The sequence below is a fragment of the Crocodylus porosus genome, unplaced genomic scaffold (genome assembly GCF_001723895.1).
Source record: "Crocodylus porosus isolate Cpor-Errol unplaced genomic scaffold, CroPor_comp1, whole genome shotgun sequence".
Taxonomy (NCBI): domain Eukaryota; kingdom Metazoa; phylum Chordata; order Crocodylia; family Crocodylidae; genus Crocodylus; species Crocodylus porosus.
The window spans coordinates 17,101,877-17,125,234 of NW_017728912.1; the positions used below are offsets into that span (position 1 = coordinate 17,101,877).

The 23,358-nt window shown below is 41.8% G+C and overlaps 1 protein-coding gene and 1 long non-coding RNA gene across 12 annotated transcripts in view; one reads left to right on the forward strand and one right to left on the reverse strand.

The window, feature by feature from the left end:
* ANK2 (ankyrin 2) overlaps positions 1 to 23,358 on the reverse strand; it is a 550,591-nt gene that overhangs the window by 336,183 nt on the left and 191,050 nt on the right. The window lies entirely within an intron of this gene.
* On the forward strand, positions 7,851 to 21,688 carry LOC109309375. Its single transcript, XR_002100889.1, has 3 exons — positions 7,851 to 8,190; positions 19,814 to 19,819; positions 21,678 to 21,688. It is a non-coding gene; the product is annotated as an uncharacterized LOC109309375 (long non-coding RNA).

The window sequence follows — 23,358 nt, forward strand, 5'->3', positions numbered from 1 at the left end:
CCCCCTCCACTCCCTTTCCCTCCCCGCTCCCCTTCCACCACACCAGACTTACCAGTGGGAGGCAGCTGTATCTAAAATCAGATCAGTATCGGCCAATATGCCTCCTTAAATATTGACTATCAGTATTGGCACCAATATTTCTATCAGTGCACCCCTATCATGTAACTTTATATTTCTGGTTAGGTACTGACAATGCCAATTTTTGGCTGGACAGCAGATTAATTCCTACAGACAAAGATGAGGTTAATGAATATGTCCTGAGCTTTTTTATGGTTTTTGTCGAGTTAACTGCAATATGCCCAAGTCAGATAAAGATGGTAAAGAATATAGTTCTGGTTCCAGACAAGTCAATCAACGATCACTGAAAGCTTTTAGTAAGAAGAAGGCAAGTTCATACACCACAATACATAGCACTGGAACATGAGCAACTCTTCAGCTGTGTTCTGTTTTAGTAAGACATCCATGAGTCAGGACTCTTGTAAGGGAAGGTGTAGCTCCAATGTCCAAACAGCTGAATGGGAACTATAATCCTTACTGTCTAGAGATGCTGGATTGAAACAGACTCAAGTCTTTATAGGTTTCTCATCCTTTTTATGATGGAGTGATAGAAGATAATGTGGGTCATGGGTAGAATTTAGCCTTTGGCATGGAAGAATCAGCAACTGTTCTCTATTGCAGTGAAATAACAAGACACTAAGGTCCAGAGCCTATTTTTGCCTTTAAGACAATCAAGTCGTTGCTGCTAATAGCCTCAGAGGTACAATCCTATCCAAGGATAGGAGTAAGGATTATTAGCATGGAACTCATTGCTAATAGATGTTGTGGAAGCTGACAGTTTAGCCAAATAAAAAAATGGAACTGGACATATTCTTGGAGGAAAGGGGCATCAGTAGCTATTGCACATGGGAGTTAGGAATACAGCCTCTGAATCAGAACTTCCTAGACTTTAAATGCTGCAGTCTGCAAGTGGGAGAGGAACAGTGGAAAAAACCCTGGGCATGCCCTGATCACTCTCCTTTTCAGCATCCATTCTCTGTCACTATGTGACACAGGAAACTAGGCAAGAGGTCTGACCTAATAAATGGAAGCTCTTACGTTTTTATGAGAAAGACTGGTTTTCTCATAAAAACCAGAGTAGATTATGTCTACACCTCCTACTTCCCTGGAAGGTACCCTATCCACTAGGCTATGGGATAGGCAGGGCTGAGGGAATCCTTCCATCCTGCTATCAAACCTGGCCAACAGAATGTAAAAGATTTAAGGCCAGAAGGAAAGCATGCAAAGTGGAGCCTGCAGAGCCCAGTGAGGAGGGCACTTTCCTGGGAGAGAGGAAAGGAGAGTTCTGGCCTCCAGTCTCAATGCTGATTATGCATTTTATAAACAGCATTGGAAGCAGAACCAGGGATTCCTCCCTTGCCCTCCCATGCCCTCCTCACTGTGCATAGCTCCACATAGCATGCTTTCCTTCTGTTTCTAATGACTCTTTCTTTTTCCATGGCCCAGCTTCAAATAAGAAGGATGTAAGGTACCATCAGCTGTATCTAGTAGTTAAGGGTCTAAAACACATATTTCTCATTTCCTGGGAAAGTGCCCAAGCCAATAAACGGTTGGGCTAAAGGTAGGTAGCCCCTCTTCCTGTTTCATGCATGGCACCAGATTCAGTCACTCGCATGGTTTTTTCTCCATTCAAGGAATCAGGAACGTATGCCAAGTTTATGTACTTCCTAGATAGAACTGGATCACAACACAGATTGGATGGAGGTTGTCTAGGTAGCCATTCTGGATCGCTTCCAACCATCTACGATAACAAAATAGTAGTTGCTTACTGCTAAAATAGCAGTTTCTACAGGCTAAAATGGAGATGCATCTAGATATATTGGCAATTTCATGGTTGCTGCTGTGGGGGGTTGAATAGGATCACATTCTGTAATTTAGATGCCTCAGGGAGAGATGACACGTTAAAGTTAGTAAGCACTAATTCTAAGGAATGTTAGTCTGTGTTAAGGTTAATAAGTGACCAGTCATATATTCAGGGTTAATATCCTCTCTAATGTGCACTGCTCACACTTGCTGTTAGAGGGCCTCTGTGCTTGCCCTGCTCTCCAGCTCTCTGACAACAGTATAGGCCAGGGAGGAGGGGTGGGGAAAAGGGACCCCTGTACTGCTTGGATCACTCCCTCCACTCTCCAGATTGTCCTGCTGCCTCTCATCTAACCCCAGTGGGGGCTGGGGTGGTATGGGTGCTAAGGCACATGATTGACAGCCCAGAGGTTGCAAGTTTGAGGCCACAGCAGAAATGCTCAGTATGACCTGCCAGATTCCAACATGTCTGCAAATTCTGCTAAATACGCTTGTCACAGGGACGTGAAAAAGGAAAAGCTCCCTCTCCTCCCCTCTTCCACTCCTCAATTGCTCCCAACAGTCCATGCTGCCCCCAGACGTCCAGATCCAGCCCACAAGCCCTGCAGCTTGCCTCCCTCAACCCCCTTCTCCCTGCTCCCCCTTCAGCTGTGGGGCTCAGCAGAGGCTAGATCTGGGCACACAGGGTCTGCATGGTCTTCAGGGACCCTAGGAGCATGTAGAGAGGGTGAACCCTTCCACTGGTGCCTCCACTGCTCTTGGAGCTGATTGGAATAGCAGGGTAGTGATCAGGGGGTTGAAAGGATGGCTAGGGGAGCAATCCAGGGTGGAGTGGGGCTGTGGGTTATTCAGAGGTCAGAGGAGTAATTTGGTAGCCTGGTAGTTTGCTACCCACTCCTGCCACAATTCACCCCCTTACCCTCTCTCACCATTCATCCCTTCCCTGCCCAACTGTTACCAGCTGTCTGCCCTGGATGATACCTAGTAAACCTGGAAGCAGTTCCTCTGCTGATACCAGAGGACTGCAAATTGGCTGTTTTATCTAAGGTGAACCCCCCAGAAGTTAACTTATTTCACAGCTCAGAGATAATCCTTGCCTGAAGTGGAGTAACTTGAGGATTCCTAGAAAGCACTTAGCACTTGTTAACAAGCTTTAATGCGTGATCATTCAAGTTTTAAGATGGTCTAATACTAACGTATAATTTCACCCCAAGGATCATGTAAACACCACTTACATGCCATAAAGGCAGAATATGCTCTGAGCCTGGGTATGTAGTTTGACTATTCAGACTTTCACCTGGATCTGACAACGTCCTAATAATCAAGTACAAGTCCTCTCACCTCCCATCTTAGAGTGCTGACAGAGATAACATTTAAAATGTTTCAAATGGCTTTGAAGTGTCTTTGAATCATTCCAAAAGACTAGTGTATAGACATAAAGATGGAATAAAATGATGTGAAGTGTGACAAAAATGTACCCGGAGGGAACAGGTACTATTTTATACTGGTTTATCCCACCTTACATCTGTATGGTAAGGTAGGTCCTCCAGCATCCTATAATGCTATGCTCTTCCACCTCCCTTGCATGGCTTCCCCCCACTCCAAGCACTACTGCAGCCAAGAGACCCCTTGACTAAGAGACTTTGTGTTCATCCACCCCGGCCCTCCACTCAAACCAGGAGACCCCACAGTGCAGGGTAGGAAGGAGGAAGGCCACGGAGGTGCAGCACTCAGGAGATAAGGACTGCAGGGTGACACTGACTGCTCCACTTTCCCTGCCGTGGGAGGGCAGAGAATGCCACTACATGCAGCCACAGCCATTTTGAATCATTCTAGCCAGGAGGTGCAAAAAGGATATGACCATCCACAGCTGAAATGCTCCACATCTGAAACATTTCAGACACTGTTATAGTTTGAAACATTTCAAATGTTCTGTCTGTATGCAACCCTCAGTGAATTAGGACTTGGCCTGGAATGCTTCAGTAACAGGTCTTTGGAAGGATGGGATGGGGCGCATCCTACCTCCCTGAGTCTGCTGACAGGCTTCAGGGCTGAAACTTTCCCTGGGAGGCTGCTCCAAACTCACTCTCAGCATTTGCTTAGAGACCAAAGGCTCAAAAGCAGGCACAGGAGACAAGTCTGGAGCAGCTTCCAGCATGTTCATCAAGGGACTCAGATAGGCAGGGTGAGCACGGTGTCTTTCTCCCTGAGACCCAATGTTGACACAGTATAGACAAGCAATAAGTCACCTGGGGTGTGGGAGATATGAATTAATTGTCTAATGAATATTTAAGTATTTATGCAAAACAAAGCAACTCCAAAAGTGGGGGGAGAAATAGCAAAAGGGAGAGAGAGAGAGACTTTACAGCTAAGATGTTAGACTGCCCACCTCGATGTGGGAGACCAAGGGTTGAATCTGAGGTGAGCATAGATGATTAAGTAGGTGAATGCTTTGTTTATCAACCTATTGGCTATTCTGGGGTCTGCCTTTTTTATTTCCTGACTCATACAAACACAAAACCCTCTGAAATATCACCTGATAAAATCGAAGAACATCTTTGGAATCTCTCTCAATTTTTATGGAAAAACCATTCCTCGCCTGGCTCTATGAATTAATCAGCAGTTCCCATTAAAAAACAGCCATTTTGGACTTCATACCAATGGCTCTTTACTAAAGTTTGCATTTCCAGATGGTGCTTGCTTTTTTTTGGATTGCACTGATATTCATTATTATGGGAATGACTATAACAGAAAATGGCAAAAATTTACCTCTTTCTAGGTGCACTCTAAAAAATCACCATCTTGTCAGTGGTGTTATTCCAAAACAGGCAGCATAAATCAATCACAGCCTCTGTGTACTTCACACTGCAGTAACGCAACTGCCTGTCAATTTATTTGCCTGTTGATTTGGCATGGGTTCATCTCAGAAAGTAGGTCTGAATAGACTCTGTTTTGTTCTTGAATTCAAGAACATTTTGCCAAAACACCTAAACTTTTTGCAGTTTTCTAAAAAGATCAAGTTGTGCAAGAAAATACTTCCTCTGTTGTCACTTCTCACAAACTCCCAGATGCCATCATGCAAGTGGGAGGGAGTCTTTGCAATAGTCACTCTTTTTATCACCGTTTGAGACTGAGAATTATATCTGGCTAAAAGTCAATGAAATTCAGAACAGCAGCATTCACTGGACTGTAACATAAGTTACATTGCTATTGTATGATTTGTTGTTCTGTCTGCATAAGGTTAATAACTACAGTCCTTCAAAGCTTTGAGAAATGCTACATCATCTATGCAGAGAGGCAGTTAGTGCAATGCTGCAGAAGTCTTAGAGGCACAGCTGTACTTCTGCAGGGCAGAGCATATTCTGCAGGTTCTTAGCTAGACAGAAAAACAAATCCACCTGTAGTTCTTTTTAGTAGTACAGGGATTACAGGTCAGAAAGACAGGTGGACATATCAAAAACTAGGAACAACCAAGTGTGAGGACTTTGCAAAACTGGCAAAGTTCTATTCTTAAACCCACCATGCAGTGGCAACATGCAGAGAGTGCAGGGGGTGCACGTGCACCCCCTGAGAGCACTGGTGCACCCCCTGACCAGCCACGCTCCCCGCTTAGGCGATGGGCAGGGGGGGCAGGCAGGAGCACTGGTGTCCCCCCTGCGAGCACCAGCCGGGGAGTGGGAGCGCCGGATGTAGGCTGCGGCTGCTCACTGGGCAGTATGTTTTGCCGCAGGAGGCAAACCTCTCCCCACCTGTCAGCGAGATTGGCCACAGGGGGACCCCTGCAGTTGTTGACTGGTTGCTAGAGGGGCATGTGCCCCCCCCCGACTAAGGTGGCTCCAGTCACGCATGCCGCCATGTCTCTACTTGCTGTAACACTGGCTTACATAGTAGTCTTTGCCCTCTCTTTGTCCATCTTTAAAATGAGAATCAGAGAGTCACAGGGTTGCAAGTTTTACAGATAGAGTATTTGCTGTTTCTGGACTATCCTTGAATAGATGATAATTCAGCCTTTTTCTGAAAAACATCCAATAGTAAACATTCCACAGCTCCCCTAAGCAGCTGGTTTCATTGTTCTACTGATCTTACAGCTTTAACTACCCCACAAGTGGACTTGTGACTGGTTACACACAAACCAGCTGAAGTGATCAGAAACTGGTTTAAACCTGTAACAGAACAGACATTCAGTGCACATAAACCAGTTTCAAAATGGCTGAAACCCGTTTGAGATAAACCTAGTTGAATGTAGTATCAGACTTAACTGAGTTGGCTCAAGCTGGTTTATGCAATGTCTGCCTCATACCCCTTGCTGGTTTGAGTTAAACCAGAGACCCCCAGCATCCCAGCTTGCTCTCTGGGCTGGGCTGGGCAGGGCTCTCTGCTCTAGCCCAGCTACACTGGCTCTGCCTCTGCTCTCCAACCCAACCAGGGACAGGCAGGGGCAGGGGTCTTGCCAGAGAGGGGTTTAAGTGCCCCCTGTCTGTGCCACCGGCAGGAACCCAAGCTGGGTCTGTCCAGCACTCCCCCCTCACTGCTGCAGCAGCAGACACCATGGCCCCTGAGGCAGAGGCAGGCAGGGAGGAGAGTTAGTTTCCCCTGTACCCATAATGACAGCCGGGTCTGCCCGCCATCACCACCAAACTCGCTCCCTGCCTGGAACAGGTCCCCTGCTGTCCCCTCTGTTGGAGACCAGAGGAATAACCCCCATCTCCTCCCCCCCTCCCCAGGGGCCCTGCCTAGCTGTGCCCCCTCCCCACCACTGCAGCAGGAGGGGGCAGGGCCCTTACTGGGGACAGCAGCCCCTGTCATAATGTAGGAGAGCACGAGACCCTTCCCAGTGAGGAATCTAGTTGGTCTAATAAAATATATTGCTTCTACCATGAGCTCTGATTTATTTTGCTTCTAAGCCAATATGGCTACAAACCTGGATATCTTATTTTCATCACTACAAATACAAGTCATTGAGTGGAATGATATTCATGTCAATAGGAACAGCACATGTGGATATAGGGGTATAATACAGAACAGTGCTCTTGCACTAAATGTGTGAGCAGATTTCCAACCACAATTTATGATGAGATCATTTAAATTAGGGGTGTCAAACATATGGTCCAAAGGCCAGATCTGGTCTATGAAGCCCTCTTGTTCAGCTCCCAGTGCTGACCCTGGGCCTGAATTGACCTGGAGCAGCTCAGGACATGTGCCAAAAGTGAACGTTTTGTGGTCTTCCAGAACAAGGAACAATCAAAATTCTGTGACCGCACTAGAAAGATTCAGAATCTAAGCTAATTCCAGAGCCTTGATTTCACCTTACTGCTTTCTCAGGGGTTTCTTCACTCTCATTTTTAAAGGCATATTTCTTGAGTATTTTACTCATTGTGCTATTCTTTTTTATTATTATTATTCCTGCCCAATAATTTCCAGGTGATAATTTCCAACTTGCAGGAGTAAATTCTTTTTCCAACAATGCTATGCTTCTGAGTTTCCAGGAGAGGGCACTCCTGCTATATCTATGTCTAATAACCACACCTCAACTTAAACCCGGCTGTGTTCAAAGCAGAGAGACCATGAATCATTTACCAAGCAATCAGAAAAAAATTGTCACACAAACCTTTTACAGAAGCCTAATACAATAGTCTCAGCTAGAACTGCGCTACAAGAAAATTTTTTTTCCAAATGTTCAGACAGTGTTAAGTAGACTGTAATTTATGCCATCTCAAATCTGATAGCAGTGTAAACAAACAGGCTTGCTGCACCAAAGTACATTTGGGGGTGGCTCCATGAACCATATTTTTTCTCTTTGTCTCTGAATTAGGCTTACAGAGTCTGAAGGCAGAACTTTTTCTTTTTCTACCTGAACCATATGGCTCCACAGCATTTTCTAGATTCATTTGTCATGTATTGTGGTTGTGCATATGGTACATTGCCTACTGTGCCATATGACTTGTTCTACATTTGGTGAAACCTGTAATAAAAGCCATCAGCAAATGTCACAGGAGTCCAATTTGGCTCCAACTGGGCAATGGTTTGTTACTGGGTCTTTGTCTCAGGTGCCATGACATCTCATGGGATAAAAGTTAAAGTCAAACTAGAGTTTTACTCATTTGAAATTTTCTCTAGGGAAATTTTCTTCCAAAGTATCAAATGCTGGTCACCACCACAGGATAATTCTAGATTATAGAATCAAAAGACTGGAAGGGACCTTCAAGATTATCAAGTCTGGTCCCCTGCCATGGGCAGGAAGTTATTGAGCTAAAACGAGCTCAACAAAGTGTTTATCCAGCCTCATTTTGAACACGTCCAAGGATGGCAACTGAACCACCTTTGCTGAGAGTGTGTTCCAGATTCTGGTAACACTTATGGAAAAAATGTTTTTTCTTATGTCCAGCCTAAAGTTTCTATTAGCTTGTGCCCATTGGTCCTTGTCCTCCCCTGAGGTGCCTTCCTAAAGAGGTGCTCCCTTAGATCTTGATGTTCAACCCCTAACATATGACGAGGGCCACTGGACTGCTTCAAGCTACAGATGTATATGTTTTTGTAATTTTTGATTTATAATTCATGTCAGAACCCACCGTAGTCTCCATCTTTTTTATCTCATTCTGCCATGGAAAGCACATGCAGAATGGGGAAAAGCAAATCGTAAAACATCAGGCGTTTCTCTCTGCAGAGTAATTGACATATTATCTCCCTTAGGAGAGTGATTAGAGCTGGGGAAAAGGGCACTGTCTTTTAAACACGCGGAGCCAAGATCTGTGTGAAATCCTGTCATCAGTAAAGCAGATCTCAGAACTTCTAGATGGACCATCTGCCTAACTGCATGGGTATCCTGATTTCCCATAAACACATGCTGCTAGCAGCACAGCAAGTGGCAAGCCTGTCACTGGTTGTCCAAGAACTAGTCTCCCACAGGAAGGTAGAAACTGTCAATCTGAATGCAACTGCACTAAACTTCTTAAGGGGTTTCCACAAACCTGGTGAAGAGAACACCACTTACCGTACTACTCACCACCTCTACACTCTGAATTGCCATTATAGCAGTTCTGCAGGCAAGACTATTCAGACATTCAAAAATGCTGATAAAATATATGACAAACTCAGCTTCCCTACTTTCATGACCTTAGACCCCTGTTTCAGCCCTAAGGCAGAGGAGAGTAGGGAGCCCTCTGTCTTTGTGTGCTCATACTCATCTCTCTTTCCTTCAGACTTGTTGCTATCTGTTCTAGGAGGCTGCATTGGCACTCCTGTAGTTCAGCTTTGAGCACATTACAAAGGCAGTCTGAGGAATAGCATGAATTCAGGTGCAAACTCACAGGTTAACAAGCACAACAATTATTTTCAGCAAAAATGGGTTAAGTATTCAGTGCCTTTATTAGTATCCAAAGGAGGATAGGCAATCAGGACTCATAGTAGAGATGATATATTTTATCAGACCAACAAGATTTTTACAAAAAAAATCTTTAATTGCAAGTTTTCAGGCACAAACACCCTTCATCAGGCATTACAGAAAGACTGTAAAAGTTCTCTTGGGTAGGAATGAAAGTTCATATTTCATAGGATTACACAGAGGAGTCAATAGATGGAAAACTCCTCTGGGCAGTCAGTTTATAGCTGGTATGGAGCCTCTCACCTCCTGTGAGGATCTGTGATGATGCAAATTACCTTGAAACAAAGGCAGGAGCAGGATCTCTGGTTTCAAGTTGTCACAGCTGCTTCCTGCTTGGAAAGATATGATGTCATTTAAAAAAATCAGCTAAAATTCAATATTTTCCATATGTCAGGTATCCAGGTTGTAGCCATATTGGTCTAGAGGAAAAGCCAATCAGAACTCATCGTAAAGATGATATTGTTTATTAGACCAACAAGATTTGCAAAAAAATGTCTTTAATTGCAAGCTTTTGGGCACAAACACCTCTTGGTGAGAGGCTCCATACCAGCTATGAACTGACTGCCCAGAGGAGTTTTCCTTCTATTGCCTCCTCTGTGTAATCCTATGAAATATGAACTTTCATTTCTACCCAAGATAACATTTAAAATCTTTTCTCCAATGCCTGATGAAGGATGTTTGTGCCCAAAAGCTTGCAATTAAAGATTTTTTTTAGCAAAAATAGTATTGGTCTAATTATTATTAATTAATAATTATAGCCTTAATACATGATTTTGGGTATTGTTCTTAACTCTGTGCTTCACGAATGTGAAAACCTTAGCTCTTAGAAAGTTGGCAATACTGCAGCAGCCACAACACTGAGATCAGAATAGGCTTGAACTAATACTGTTGGTTCAAACCTATGGTTTCTTCTTTATACTAGCTAAACACTGTTTTCATTCTTTTTGTGGGAATCGGTTAAATTATTGAGGCAACTATCATTATAGTTTATAGGAGTAGTATTCTTAGACTTGCCAAAATGATGGTCCAATCCTTCTTTGTGTCAGGTATCTAGGTAATCATACCCCTAATTTGTATATGATTCATACAAAGATGATGTATACAAACTGGGTATATCCACACTCAAGTGGCCTGTTGTGCATCCCACTGGACGTAGGAGAATGCGAGTGATGTAATGGTCACTTTGTCTTGCAATGCTACTTGTCTCACTCATTTACCACTGTCATTCTTTTACCTGTTTTCGTCTGGGGAACAGCAGAAGATGCTAACACAGGAGATTCTAGGACAGAAGTGCAAGATAGTCAGCAATATTTTCTGCACATTCCTGCCTCTTATAAGATAATTTAATTGTATGTGTATTTTATGATGCACCATGCTTGCAATGTAATAAAGGCTGAAACATGACAAAAAGAGAGAAGCGGGGAGGAGGAAAGGAGGGAGAGAGATCGTAGGGCAGGTAGGCCAAATGAAAGTTGTATGACAGAACATGCACATGTAGAGGAAGGAGGAGGAAGAATTAAATAAAATACTAGCGGTTGCATGGGTAATAAAAAGGTGGGTCTTGAGCTATTACTCTTACGTGTTCACAGACAATTTGAAATCAATACAGTCTCCTATTGGATAACAGTCCAAATCATGGGGGAGCTAAACACAAGAACACTCCAAATGAAAAATGAGAGCAATGCAGCTCTATGACAAGTCTCCAATAGCTGCTCTTTGCATTAAAAAACAGCTTTGCAAATGTAGAGAGCCAACAGCAGAACAAAAGAGGTGATTTATTGCAGGTCCAAATTCCATTTGTGCCTTGTTATTGTGAATTGCTAGTTAGTAATGTTCTTTACTATTCAAGCCTGAATTTCATAAACTGGCACAAATAAAAATCTGAATGTGATCCAACACGGGATTACATATAGAAATGGTTAAAATGTTAAACGCAGTTTCTGGAACAGTCTGTTATCCCTCTTATCAGATCTGTAAACTAATATAAAAAACTATAGTAAAAGAACATGAAGGCTACAAGTAAGACATTTAAAATGCCAATGCCAGGCCAGAATTAAGGCTGCAATCTTAATCAGCTCCTTTGTGCATATACAAGATTATATTCTTTAATAACATGAATGCATACAGTTTAATTCATAGGACCTCTTCCTCTTCAATGCACAGGGTGGGTGCTCACCAAATTGGGAATTACTCAAAGTTTTGTTTTCTTTGCACTGCTGAGCACATGGCCCTAAGTCTTCTTTACTGCCTCTGACAATAAAATTGTTACATTTCCTCATGGGGTTTTCTCTGGGTTTTTCCATCAGTACAGTATGAAACTGCTTTAGTACATCATTAATATATCTATTTTCAAAATGGTACTGTGATACGAAAGGTTGGTATAATAGATTACAGTCAAATGTATCCAGCAATTTTGGCAGCCCAGTCTGAAACATCCAGTATATGATTTTTTTAAAGGCATGTTACATTATACAGTAATTATGTTCAGAACGCAGCTCCCACTGACATCAGTTGCAACTGTGAGTACTGACCCTAGACTAGAGTCTTAAATCTGGTGCCCCAAAAAAAGAGGAAGACATAATTAGATGGTCTGATTTAAGTGACTTGACTAGCATAATATAAGAACTCTGTTGCAGAGGCATGGATAGGAGCCAGGTCTCTAGGGCTCTATTCAACTGCTTTAACCATGAAACCACCCACTGTCTTCCCACAAGCCTTGCTACAAGCACTTCACATCTACTTCCTGTATTAAATGAAGCAGAGGTCCTACAGACAACAGGCTCCTTTACTGCATAGCTCTAGTTCATCCCGAGAGCACAATCATCTCATACAGTGAAAAAGGCAAGGATCCTGTGGAAAAATATTGTGATCATGTAGATGAAGACTGTACCACTGTGCATAAATACAAAGGAAGATAAATTTATGTTGTACCAGAAATCTTAATTCTGGCCTTTCATGGGTTTCGTGGGTTTTGACTCTGCAATGCTAATGTTCTTTTAACATTTGTTACGCTTTTAAAATAGTGAAGTGGAACAAAAATAGCAAAAGTTCTATTATATGATATAACACTGATGCCCACTAGTCATTAATAGGATGGGAACATTTAGTTGTAGCTGGCAGGCATTCTCAGTTGGCACATCAACACATGTGCTTTAATCCGCATTAGCCTATTTTAACATGCATTAAAGCGTCACTGAAAAAAAAATTGCTATTTAATTAATGCACACTAAAATAGGCTAAATCACCACTTAAAAACTGTGAGTGCCTGCACATAAGCCAGGAGGCTGCTCCAACGCATTGTAATTACAGTACGGTGAAGCAAACTCGATTAATCCAGTCTGCTGGACTCTGGTAATTACTGTGCTCTGGCCAGCCTCCCCATGTTGTGTATCAGCATTCCCATGCTTCAGAATGGCGGCAGGTGTGCTTTAACTGAAACTCATTTGACAAGCTTTAGATAAAGTTCCCTTGCTGCCATTTTGAAGCATGGGGATGCTGATACCTGAGATGCTCTAGGTGCTTTCATTTCTCAGAGCTTCTGTAATTAAAGCATCCCCACCCCACCCCCAGAGTACATATAAAAATGCCCCATGTTCTGCAGTGAGTGCACATTATGACAGGCTAATGTGAATTTTCCTAGTACCACACAGTGGAGGTACTAGTTTTAATACGCACTAAAGCACATTAATACACATGTAGATGTTCCCAGTGTGTGCCAGGACTAGACGGGATGGGACATTTTGTGGGTTTCACAGCAGTGACATAGTGACATTCAGGAATGCCAGATGGGCTCTGGGAAGAAGCATACTCTAGGAAGCAGACTGTTCTCCCCATTTTGCTCAAATGCAATCCTTTATGCCCAGTACTCTCTATTTTCTCCCAACTCTCATTTCTTCCTGCAAGTTCCAATCATTTCACCTGGCCAGTCCCAATCTTCACTCTGCAGTCACAAAGGGGCCAGGGGCCCAGCATACAGGGGCTGGGGCCCAGTGACTGAAAGGGATAAATTAAGCTAGCTCCTCAAAGCCAGGTCAGATTTCAGTAGGCCTAGGCTAGAAGACCTAGCTAGATTAAAGGGGAAGAGGCCAAGAAGACTTAAGCCCACACAGAGGAACAACATACTTGTAACACCCGCAAGGCATGGGGCATAGTAAAGGGAAGGATTTGGAGCTACGTAATTAGTCCTTAAGGTTTTGGGTGCCTTGCTGGCCACAGCCAACTACAGAGGCCCAGCCAGGGGCCTGAGACCAGTGTAACTGAGGCCTGGCAAAGGTCTGCAGGCAGCCTCCCCATTTATTTACATTACCATCAAGGCATGGCAGGTGAGACACGAGGGTGCCCTACGGGTGAAGCAAGGCACTGTCGTACAGCCACCAGGGGGCATCACAGCCACCCCGGGACCCTGATGTGGTGCACCCAGGTACCCGCTCTACATTTTACCAGCTACATTCTATCACCAGCTCAACATTCCCCCCTTTCCCACCCCCCACTTACGTGTCTCACATCTATGGTCTCCCATGACCTCTGATCCTCACTGGCAGCATTTACATTTTCACACACCTGCATTTTGCATATTGGCTTCTATTCCATCTAAGAGAACACAAAATACCAGCAGATTCTCTCTATGCCTGAAGAAGGGTGTTTGTGCCCGAAAGCTTGCAAAGAACAATTTTTTCCGACTGTTTAATTTGTCTAATAAAAGACATCACATTTACCCAAAGAACCTTGTCTAGTTATTTACTGATACTCCTTCAGAGTCCTGGCACTCATCATGCTTCCTACCTCTTCCTCAATGCCTCACTGCTATGTAAAAATCCTTCTAAGACTTTGTCCTTTGATCTGAAGCCCAAACTCCCAGTAGCAAAGCATACTGCTTTCCTCAGAGCAGGCATCAGGTGTTATTATCAAGTATCCCTTATTTTAGTAGCAAACTGTGTCAGACTCCCTGCTTAGTTCTAGCTTCTCTGAATTCAATTGTCATGTGGTTTAATGCTTTCTCTTGGTAGCAATATACTACAAAACATAGAAAATTCCAGTCAAGACAAGCAGAGAGGTAGCTACAGCTGTTATGTTGAACAAACGTACGGTGCAGGCAATGCCAAAGACATGCTTCACTTATTCTCTCCAATTCTAACATATGGGTTCAGTGCAGATCACTGAATGGACCAAATCTGGGTCCAGTTCGCATATCCCCATGGATTATATACAGTTATTAATGCATCTTAGGCCTAATTATCCCTGCAGTAAGTCTTTGTTTCCATAGCGACATGCTGTTCTCCTGCTCAGCATTTAATTTTCAGCATTTTAAAACCATAACGTAATGTATGATATAGGCAACATAAATACTATCACTCTTGGCTTCCCACAGGACAGATTGCATGAAGTTTGCAGGATTTTTTTGTTGTTTTTGCTGAATTTATGGAGGGATTTATCTAATTGCTCAGACACTCTGTTAATTTGGCCTGTTGAACTCCCACAGTTTTGCAAACTTGTTTCGCACTCCAACTACTAAGCGTAAAAACTGCAAAGGCTATTTGGGGATACAGGTTGCAGCCATATTGGTCTACAGGCAAAAGAAATCAGAACTCATGGCAGAGGTGATATCTTTAATTAGGCCAAGTACATATATGCAAAAAAAATGTCTTTATTTGCAAGTTTTCAGGCACACACACCCTTCATCAGGAACAGGAGAATGCAAAGACTGTAAAATTTCTCTTAGGTAGAAATGAAAATTCATATTTCACAGGAAAGCTGAAGGTCATGTAAGATCTCCTAGTTGGAGATAACAACTTCAGCTCTCCTGTAAAATATGAATTTGCATTTCCACGTAGGAGATATTTTACAATTTTTGCATTCTTCTATGCCTGAGGAAGGGCGTGTGTGCCTGAAAGCTTGCAAATAAAGACTTTTTTTGCAAATATCTAGTTAGTCTAACAAAAGATATCACCTCTGCCACAAGTTCTGATACTCTTTGGGGAGTCTAGCCCTGTTTGGATCAGGGAACCAGTAGTTAGAACTTCTGAGTTCTAAATTTTGACTCAGCTGCTAATTTCTTGTTTGGGCCTGACCATGTGTTTTAAGCCCCCTGTGATCCACTTTTAGTACAGGGTGCATAATAAGATTTACTTGCACATTTAGATCCTCAGAAGACCTTCATAGGTCCAGTTCTTCCCAGATTTTTTAGTTATGCAGAGCTAATTATTTAACATTAGGTCCATCAAAATGATAAAAAGGCATGGACAAAAACTGAAACCTAAAAGCTAGGCACCTATCTTCATTTTCTGTTTTCCTTGGACACCCCTTTGCCCACCCTCAGTCCTGGTTTGGGTGGGGGGTTGTAGCATGTAAGGACAGGAAGTGCATCATTCTCTATATCCACCAACATCCACCCCATGGGCAGCACTGTAATAAATTAAATATGGAACCAAAGTTATGCAAATAAAGAGACCTTGGGTCAGCTTCCTTCCATACTTTTCCACAGCAGATATTTTCTTTATTTTCATAGCTGTACCTTTTTCTTCCTACAGTTCTCTCTCTCTCTCTTCCCCCTTAGTCTCATACAAACTAAGTTGTCTTAGATCTGTGCTGAATTTCATGATAGCGTATATAGGAATGTAGAAGTCTATGCAAAAAAATTTGTTCAGACGCTAAGTAATAAGGCAGTACATTTTCTGACTAACACTAAAGCTGCAATTCCTTGCATATATCCTAACTACTATATGCTAATTAGAAAGGTATTTGGTAGGCTTGAGGTTCTTTTGCCTTGAATATGCAGACTGTCCCATTTTTTCTGCCTTGATTTCTTTAAACTACCTAAACCAGTGGTCACCAACCAGCGCATCTCGATTCACTGGAGCCTCCTGCGGTAGATCTTGGAGCCTCTTGGAGTCGATCTGAGGCTGGCCTGGGGGGTCTGAGTGCCTGCTGGTCAGTCATGGGAGAGGGAAGGGGTGGGGTCTAGATCAAGGTCCCCATGGTGAGGGACAATGCTGCAGAGGCAGGAGTACAGGTATGTTGAGTGGGGTCTTGGCTGGGTGGGACTTACCTGCTGGGGAGGCATGCCCCAAATAATTTTTTCTCCCTCTGCCTCAAGCTGCACCCCCCTTCCCTCCACACAGACTTACTTTCTGGGCCGGGAGGGGGGAATAAGGGGGAGGGAGTGGCGGCGGCGCTTGGTAGATTTTGGGTTGCTGTAAATGCCAAAGGTGATCTCCTACTTAAAAACGTTGGAGACCACTAACCTAAACCATTTCATTTAAGTGGGCTGACAATGACATTGAAATGAAGATAACAAAGTATGTCCTACAAAGGAACTAAATATAAGCCTAAGTATAAGTGAACTATTTCAACTAATGTAGATTCACAAGGGCTTACTTTCTCTTACTTGCTGAGTAATTAAGAGTGCACCTGTTGCTAGCCAGAGCATAAAAGTCATAGATCCTGCCTCAAACAAAATCAATCATCTACATCAAAATCATGAATTAAGATCTGAGATGCTCTTTTGCCTTGGTGACAAACTCAGAATAGATAGAATATTTAAATGAGAAAGGTGAAGAATACAAAAAAGAAAGCAACAAAATAAGACTGTAAAATCAAAGACCTCTATGGGGAACAAATAAAATCAGCAAAAAAGATTGAGTTATAAGTTAATTTCAGGGGGAAAAAATTCAAATCAAATACAGAGGCCAAGGTTTAGGGAAGGAGCCATTATAAATATAATCAAGACAAAAAAGTCCAAAATATTTAACTAGTATCCTCTGAACTCTCTAGCCACAAATCTGAGTATGTAATTCACCCCTTGTTGCATCAAAGCCCTTCCTATGATTCTATGATTATGCTTTAATCTCTGAGGGTAAACAGATAACTTTGAATTTTGGATCACAACACTCCACTGGTTTTCACTTGGTTCACATTTTCAAAGGCAACTTGAAACAGCAGCTCAGAGGTATAAGAAAATCCTTCATACATAGCTTTTTAACTCTGAAAGCTAGCGGTAAAGAGATTAGCTAAATAAACTCCTTCATTGCTGATCATTTTAGCAAAATAATGAATTCAGTTCTTCTAGTCCTCTTCTGTTCTTATGTCCTGAACAGAGTCCAGACCTGGCTTCCACTCAGCTTACACACTTTCTCACTTGCTCCCTATCCATGAATTATTTAATATTTAGTAAAGCATTTAAATATTGAAAGTCACTGCAGAATTCAAGGATCATAAAAAAAAAATTCCATAAAGACAAAAAGCATATAAGCTAAAAAACAACCACAAAATATACGGGGCAGCATTACAAAATTAGTATGTCAACCTGCTAAATATCGTAGTTGCTCTTCCCTTCTTGCCATTATGAAGATTAATGGGATATTAGTAAATACCCTTTTCTCCATGCCATCTTCAGAATCATTCTAACCATGCTTCCAGATGGCTCTCAAGACAAAAGAGCCTAGATGTAATTTAATCTTCCCTTTGTAAAGAAGATACCTCTGGATAATGGAAGAGGTGATATGTTAAATTAGTCTGCATAATGAACCCACATATGCTCTTTGGCATCACGTACCAGATGCACATTTTTTATCTTTATAGAAAGTAGCAACGTAACATGTCTTTTCATTCAAATTCATTTAAAAAATCATGCCCAGAGTGATCCTATTAGAGCTAATTAAGACCAATATAATAATTTAACAAATTGGAGCATTCTTCTAATGTCTATTAGATCCTCTGAAGTTGACCAAGACTGACCAATAGCAGGACTTGTCTAATACATTCCCCAGCCATATACTTGATTTGATAAAAGGTCACCAAAAACCCTTGCTACCTTCTCCCATATTTCCTAGACCATCATGGCTAAAACACTCCAAACTTGCTCAGATTTTGATATTCTCTGGACTATATATGGGTATCATACATGTATAGTACTTGAGCATTTTAAAACGACTTCCAAGCTTTTCCCTGAATATAATCACATACCAGATTCAAGCACATACCTTTCCTTTAGCTCAAATTTCTCTCTTCCGTGCATGTGGTAATATGGATTCCAACCAGACTACACCAATCAGACAGCAGTCTACATTTGATTTTAATAATACAGAAATGCTACTAATGTCAGAAATGTCACAAATACTCATCCTTCATAAAACAAGCAAAAATTCAATGTCAAAATGAATATCAATAACAGCTGCCTAAGGAAATGTTATGACAAATTAGGAAGCTATATCAAAAATTTTAACTCCGTATTTTAATTAAATCATTTTAAGATAGTACAAAAAGGAGAAACAGATTAATGATTTCTTAAATCAGTCTTTGCAGACTGAATAGACAATATAAAATAAAACATTTTGAAATTTTCCTACAATATTGAATGTCTCACTGCTGAACCATCTTTCTGCATTTCCTGTTTCTTCTCTCCCTCTTGTGATTCATTACTGTTACATGAATTCTTAAGAGAACCAAGAACATACTGTGACATAAAAAAATTCCAAATACTTTCAATAACTATACTTTGAAGGGCACATTTTTAACTGGGTCTTCAAAAACCAAAGAAATTCTTGACTTTATTGAAATTTGTTTCTAATGTCAGTAAGGACTAAATAGGATAAACAGTCCCCGTTTCTGCCAATGAATCAAGAGGCTTGGTCAAAGTGACCAAAAGCATGGAAACAAATTAACTGTGCAACTCATTGTAATCTGTAGTTCACAACAATCTGGATGTATAAAAATAGAAAACAGAACCTGAAATTCTGGCCCTGAGGACTGACCTGCTAAGAACAACTCACCATACCTTTTTTTGTGACAGGCAGCATACAAATCTACATGTGCGTCTTAGGTTTTCCTTTAGGCCCCAGTTCAGTAAACTTGAATAGTAAGGATGAGCTTAGCTTTAGCCATAAGATTAAGTCTATCCCTGTCTGAAAGAACTGAAGCACCATATATAGCTGCTTTGACAAATCAAGCATTTTTAGTCCACAATATGTTTTGATTCACCGAGGAACTACTATAAAAGAAAAATACTATTTACTTTTTGAAATTTGCACATTTTTATATGGATTTTCTTAGTGTTAAAGCTAAACAGATTTTGTTCCTTTAATACAGGCCTAAAAGGTTAATGGAATTACTGAAATATGAATATTTGTTCTAATATTTTATTTCTATAATCATTGATTAAAAATGTGATAGAGTCTTTGACACAGCTTGAGCTACAAAGGAAAATGAAGCAGTTTGGCATGGCTAAATAAATGATTAGCCAAATGATACAATTCATTGCAACACAAAACACATCAAAATGAGCACATTTACTGAAGCGGTGAGATGGGGAAGGAGGGAAACGTATATTCTAAGTAGGTTTGTATTGTGCCGCCAGATTTCCTGAAACACTTTCTATTTGCATATTAAGTAACCTTGCTAACATCTGACATGTTTGTTTTCTTATCCTCCCCTTATTATGAATAGGATCTGCAGTGAGGTTTCTTTCTTCTTCCTCTCCTCCCCCCTCCCCCACTTTTTTAAAGAAATGTATACAGTGCTGTGTATTTCTCTTGAAGAAGACACACAGTTAAAAGAAATGTGCCTTTACACTCAGAGTGGAAGGTGATGGCTTTTGCTATGGTGCTTAGTTAATTCCATAGTCTCAGATCACCCCAAGAAAATTGTTTTCTGCACATGTGAGCTTTAGAGCTTAACCTTTATTATGTAGAGTTGCATTGGTTCTAAGGAATATAGGCTTCAACTTCAGTCTTCCTCCTGAAATTTTAGTCAGCCTTCTACACATCCAGTCTCCATGCCCTGGAGACCTTACAATTCAGCTCTGTAGCTCAAAAGGATGTCAACATTGAACTTGATTCCAAAGTCTTTGAGAAGGCATTGTAGAGAGTGGACAGGCCTGACATACTCATTGTAACCTGTATCGCTGAGGAAGTGCTCTGCAGTTTCTTCTAATAGCTGCTGCAGTCTAACCACCGAGGTTTCAGGTACATAGTATTGTTATAGTCTGGCCAGAGGTAACGAAAGCTTGAATAACAAAGGCCAAGTTATTTCCTGCCAGGATAGGACAGTGTCTCCTAGCTAATTGGAAGAGAGAAAAGGTATTGCTCATATTGCAATGCAAGAACCTAAAATCAGCAAGCAATCTAACTCTATTTATAAAGTATAAATTAAGTAGACTAGTTTTGGAACATATTTTCAGCCAAAAAGATAAAGTGTTTGAATCAGTATCTTTGCCAATGGGTGTACTGAAATCTCTCCGAAACAACAGGTTTGGGGATAAGGGCTCACTACCAAATGCAAACAACGTATCAAGCAGTCCTTAAGTCTGTGGTGGTCTGTAAATTAGTAGATATTTCTTTTCATTTTTCCTCAAGTGTTTCTTGCCACTTGAATGCATTCTCCCACGTAGGCAACCTGCTCACCATTGTCTGCCATATCTTGATGTATTACTTCTTGAAAAAATGTAGCATGAGAGGCTGCCTCAGGTATGTGGCCCTGATGTCAGGGTCTAAGTACATGGCTCCACCATGCCCTACACCATGTCCATCTCCACACTCAGGTCGTAACAGCACTAGTCGGTCAACAGGTCTTTAAGTTAGGGCTTGCGATGGTCTTGTTTGCTCTCTGAACTTGGGTGCTCACTCAAGAACGATTACAAGTCCTAAGGTCTCATTCCCTACTTTAAGGGTTTCTGTCCAAAACCACCTTTTTCAGTTTTCTTCTGTCTCTTCTCCCAGAGGTCTAGAAAATCTCATCCTGGCAGCATCGCTAGAAGCTCCAGTAAACTGTCCTGGCCCACTGTCACCTGCCAAGTTTGCTGCTCTGGCATTTGTCCACCAACACCTCTGCACCAGCACAGCAAAGTACCGTCCTCAAGCCTGATTCCAGTTCCAGGGTCTGTCCTCTACTCCCCACAACTGGGAGTCTTTCCTCCCTTCCCCAGAGCCTCAGCATCCTTTTAAGTTTCATGCACCCCAACATCATTCTCCTGCGTCAGGTTTAAAGCGGCCATGCTTGTGTTTACTCTTGCCTCGGTGCTCACTTTCCTGTGAGCGCTCATCCGCCAGGTAAGTGTAGCATAAGTGAACTATGACTCCCTGTTACAGCAGGATTATCCCTGACTAAGCCACCTCAACTAAATGTCTGTTTAGCCTGCTCTTGAAAATATCAAAGGATGGAGATTCCTAAACCTCTCTAGGTTGCCTGACCTTCGTGTATTCCTTTACTTATTGTCTTCCATATCCAGCGGATACAATCCTGTAAAAGTTAAATGAAAGTAAAACAAGAGAATAGAGCATTCATTGACCACTGTTCAGGAGTAAAAGAATGCCGCAAGGCTTTAAAATACTTGTTTGAATTCCACTGCTGTAGCAGCACAGGTGGAAAAATTCACCTGTCTGTTCATTGGTTTTGCAGTCAGAAGGGACAGTCATGTGCATTTTTAAGCAAGCCCTGTTAGCAGGTTATAGTGTGGAATACTAAATGAGAAACTGTAAATATTTAATTAAATTAAAAATTAAATGCATACCAACTGCTGGCAAAATGAACTCATCCCCACTCCTGAACAAAAGTATATGCAACTGATGATCATTGATGTACTCTTAGATTTTTCAGTCATGACCCTAAAGCAATCCCCATTTTCCTCCCAAAATTAAAGTGAAAACATGAACCTATAGTTCAAAACACAATATATCTTTGAAAACAACCTCATCTGTGTTACAGGATCGGTGTTAAACAGTCACCAGTGGTAATGTAGAGACAGCAGCACAACACTGAGATCTCAGAAAGCAGTCCTTCAGGCTTAATCATCTCAGCTCCTCAAGGAACCAATCTTCCACAATAGGAAGCTTTGCTACAGGCTATTTTAGTTTTAAATGGTTGGCTCAGCAAAACATACAGTTCTGCAAAATCTCACTTCCTTAGCCATCAAAATATATTTACTATTTAGTGAAAAAAGAATGTAAGAACAGAAGAGTCCAACTCAAGGTAACAGATACATCAAGGAAACAAGGCATCATTTGTCCATTGCTATTTGACTAACTGCTCAAAAGAGAGGAATACAGCTTAGTTAGCACAACTATTCTGTACTTCTATAGAAAAAATATAGCAAGACTCTTAAATGAATCAGTAAATACTATCTTAAGGGGTACATTTTCCATTTTACATATTCACAGGGACAGATTTAAAACTTGCTAACTTAGAGATTTCTACTGACTTTATAAGCTTTGAATCTAGCCCATAATTCTTACAGATGCTACAAGGAATTCTCTGTGCATGTCAAAGGGAGAATATAAATTTAGTTTGGCTCTCAAGAAGCAAACTTCCGTTCACCTCAGTGAAACCAAAAAGGTCCTTCATAAGGGCCTCCATGCTGGTGCTATACATCAACATTTCAATGACATCACAGAAATACAAAAATATTTTTATAGACTGGGTTAAACACCATTAGGGCTTGTATGTATAATTCAAGAGGTTACATACACCTTTAAGGAAGAAGATAGCAGAAATTATAACAGTATCCAAACCCAAGAAATGGGCACTACCTCCACCCAAAATAAAGGTGTGTGCAATGTTAATCAGGAATTTGAATGTGGGCAGAGGGGCTTTGCTGGGCATATGTCTCAGGCTGAAAAGCAGAGACAGAATTCAGAAAACGTTAAGGATATGTCCAAATTTCAGTTATAGTGGCCGCGTTTACACAGGATGCTGACTGTGCAGTAGCTTGTTACTACTGCGCATCAGTGTTGCGTAGTACAAGGTGTGAGACAATGCTCTTGCGCAGTAAACTACTGTGTTGTCACAGGTTAGAGAGCTTCTGGAGGGGCTGGACGTGTTCAAATCAGCGGGTCCAGATGCTCTCCACCCCAGGGTGTTGAGGGAGCTAGCAGGGGTTATTGCAGGGCCCTTGGCACGGCTTTACGAGCGCCTGTGGTGCTTGGGCCAGGTGCCAGATGATTGGAAGATAGCCCATGTGGTCTCCATCTTTAAAAAAGGGAGGAGGGAGGGCCCAAGCAACTATAGGCCCGTCAGTCTTACCTCAATCCTAGGGAAACTCTTTGAGAAGATCATCAAGGAGTACATCTGTGATGGGCCAGCCTCAGGGATGATGCTCAAGGGCAACCAGCACGGTTTCATTAGGGGCA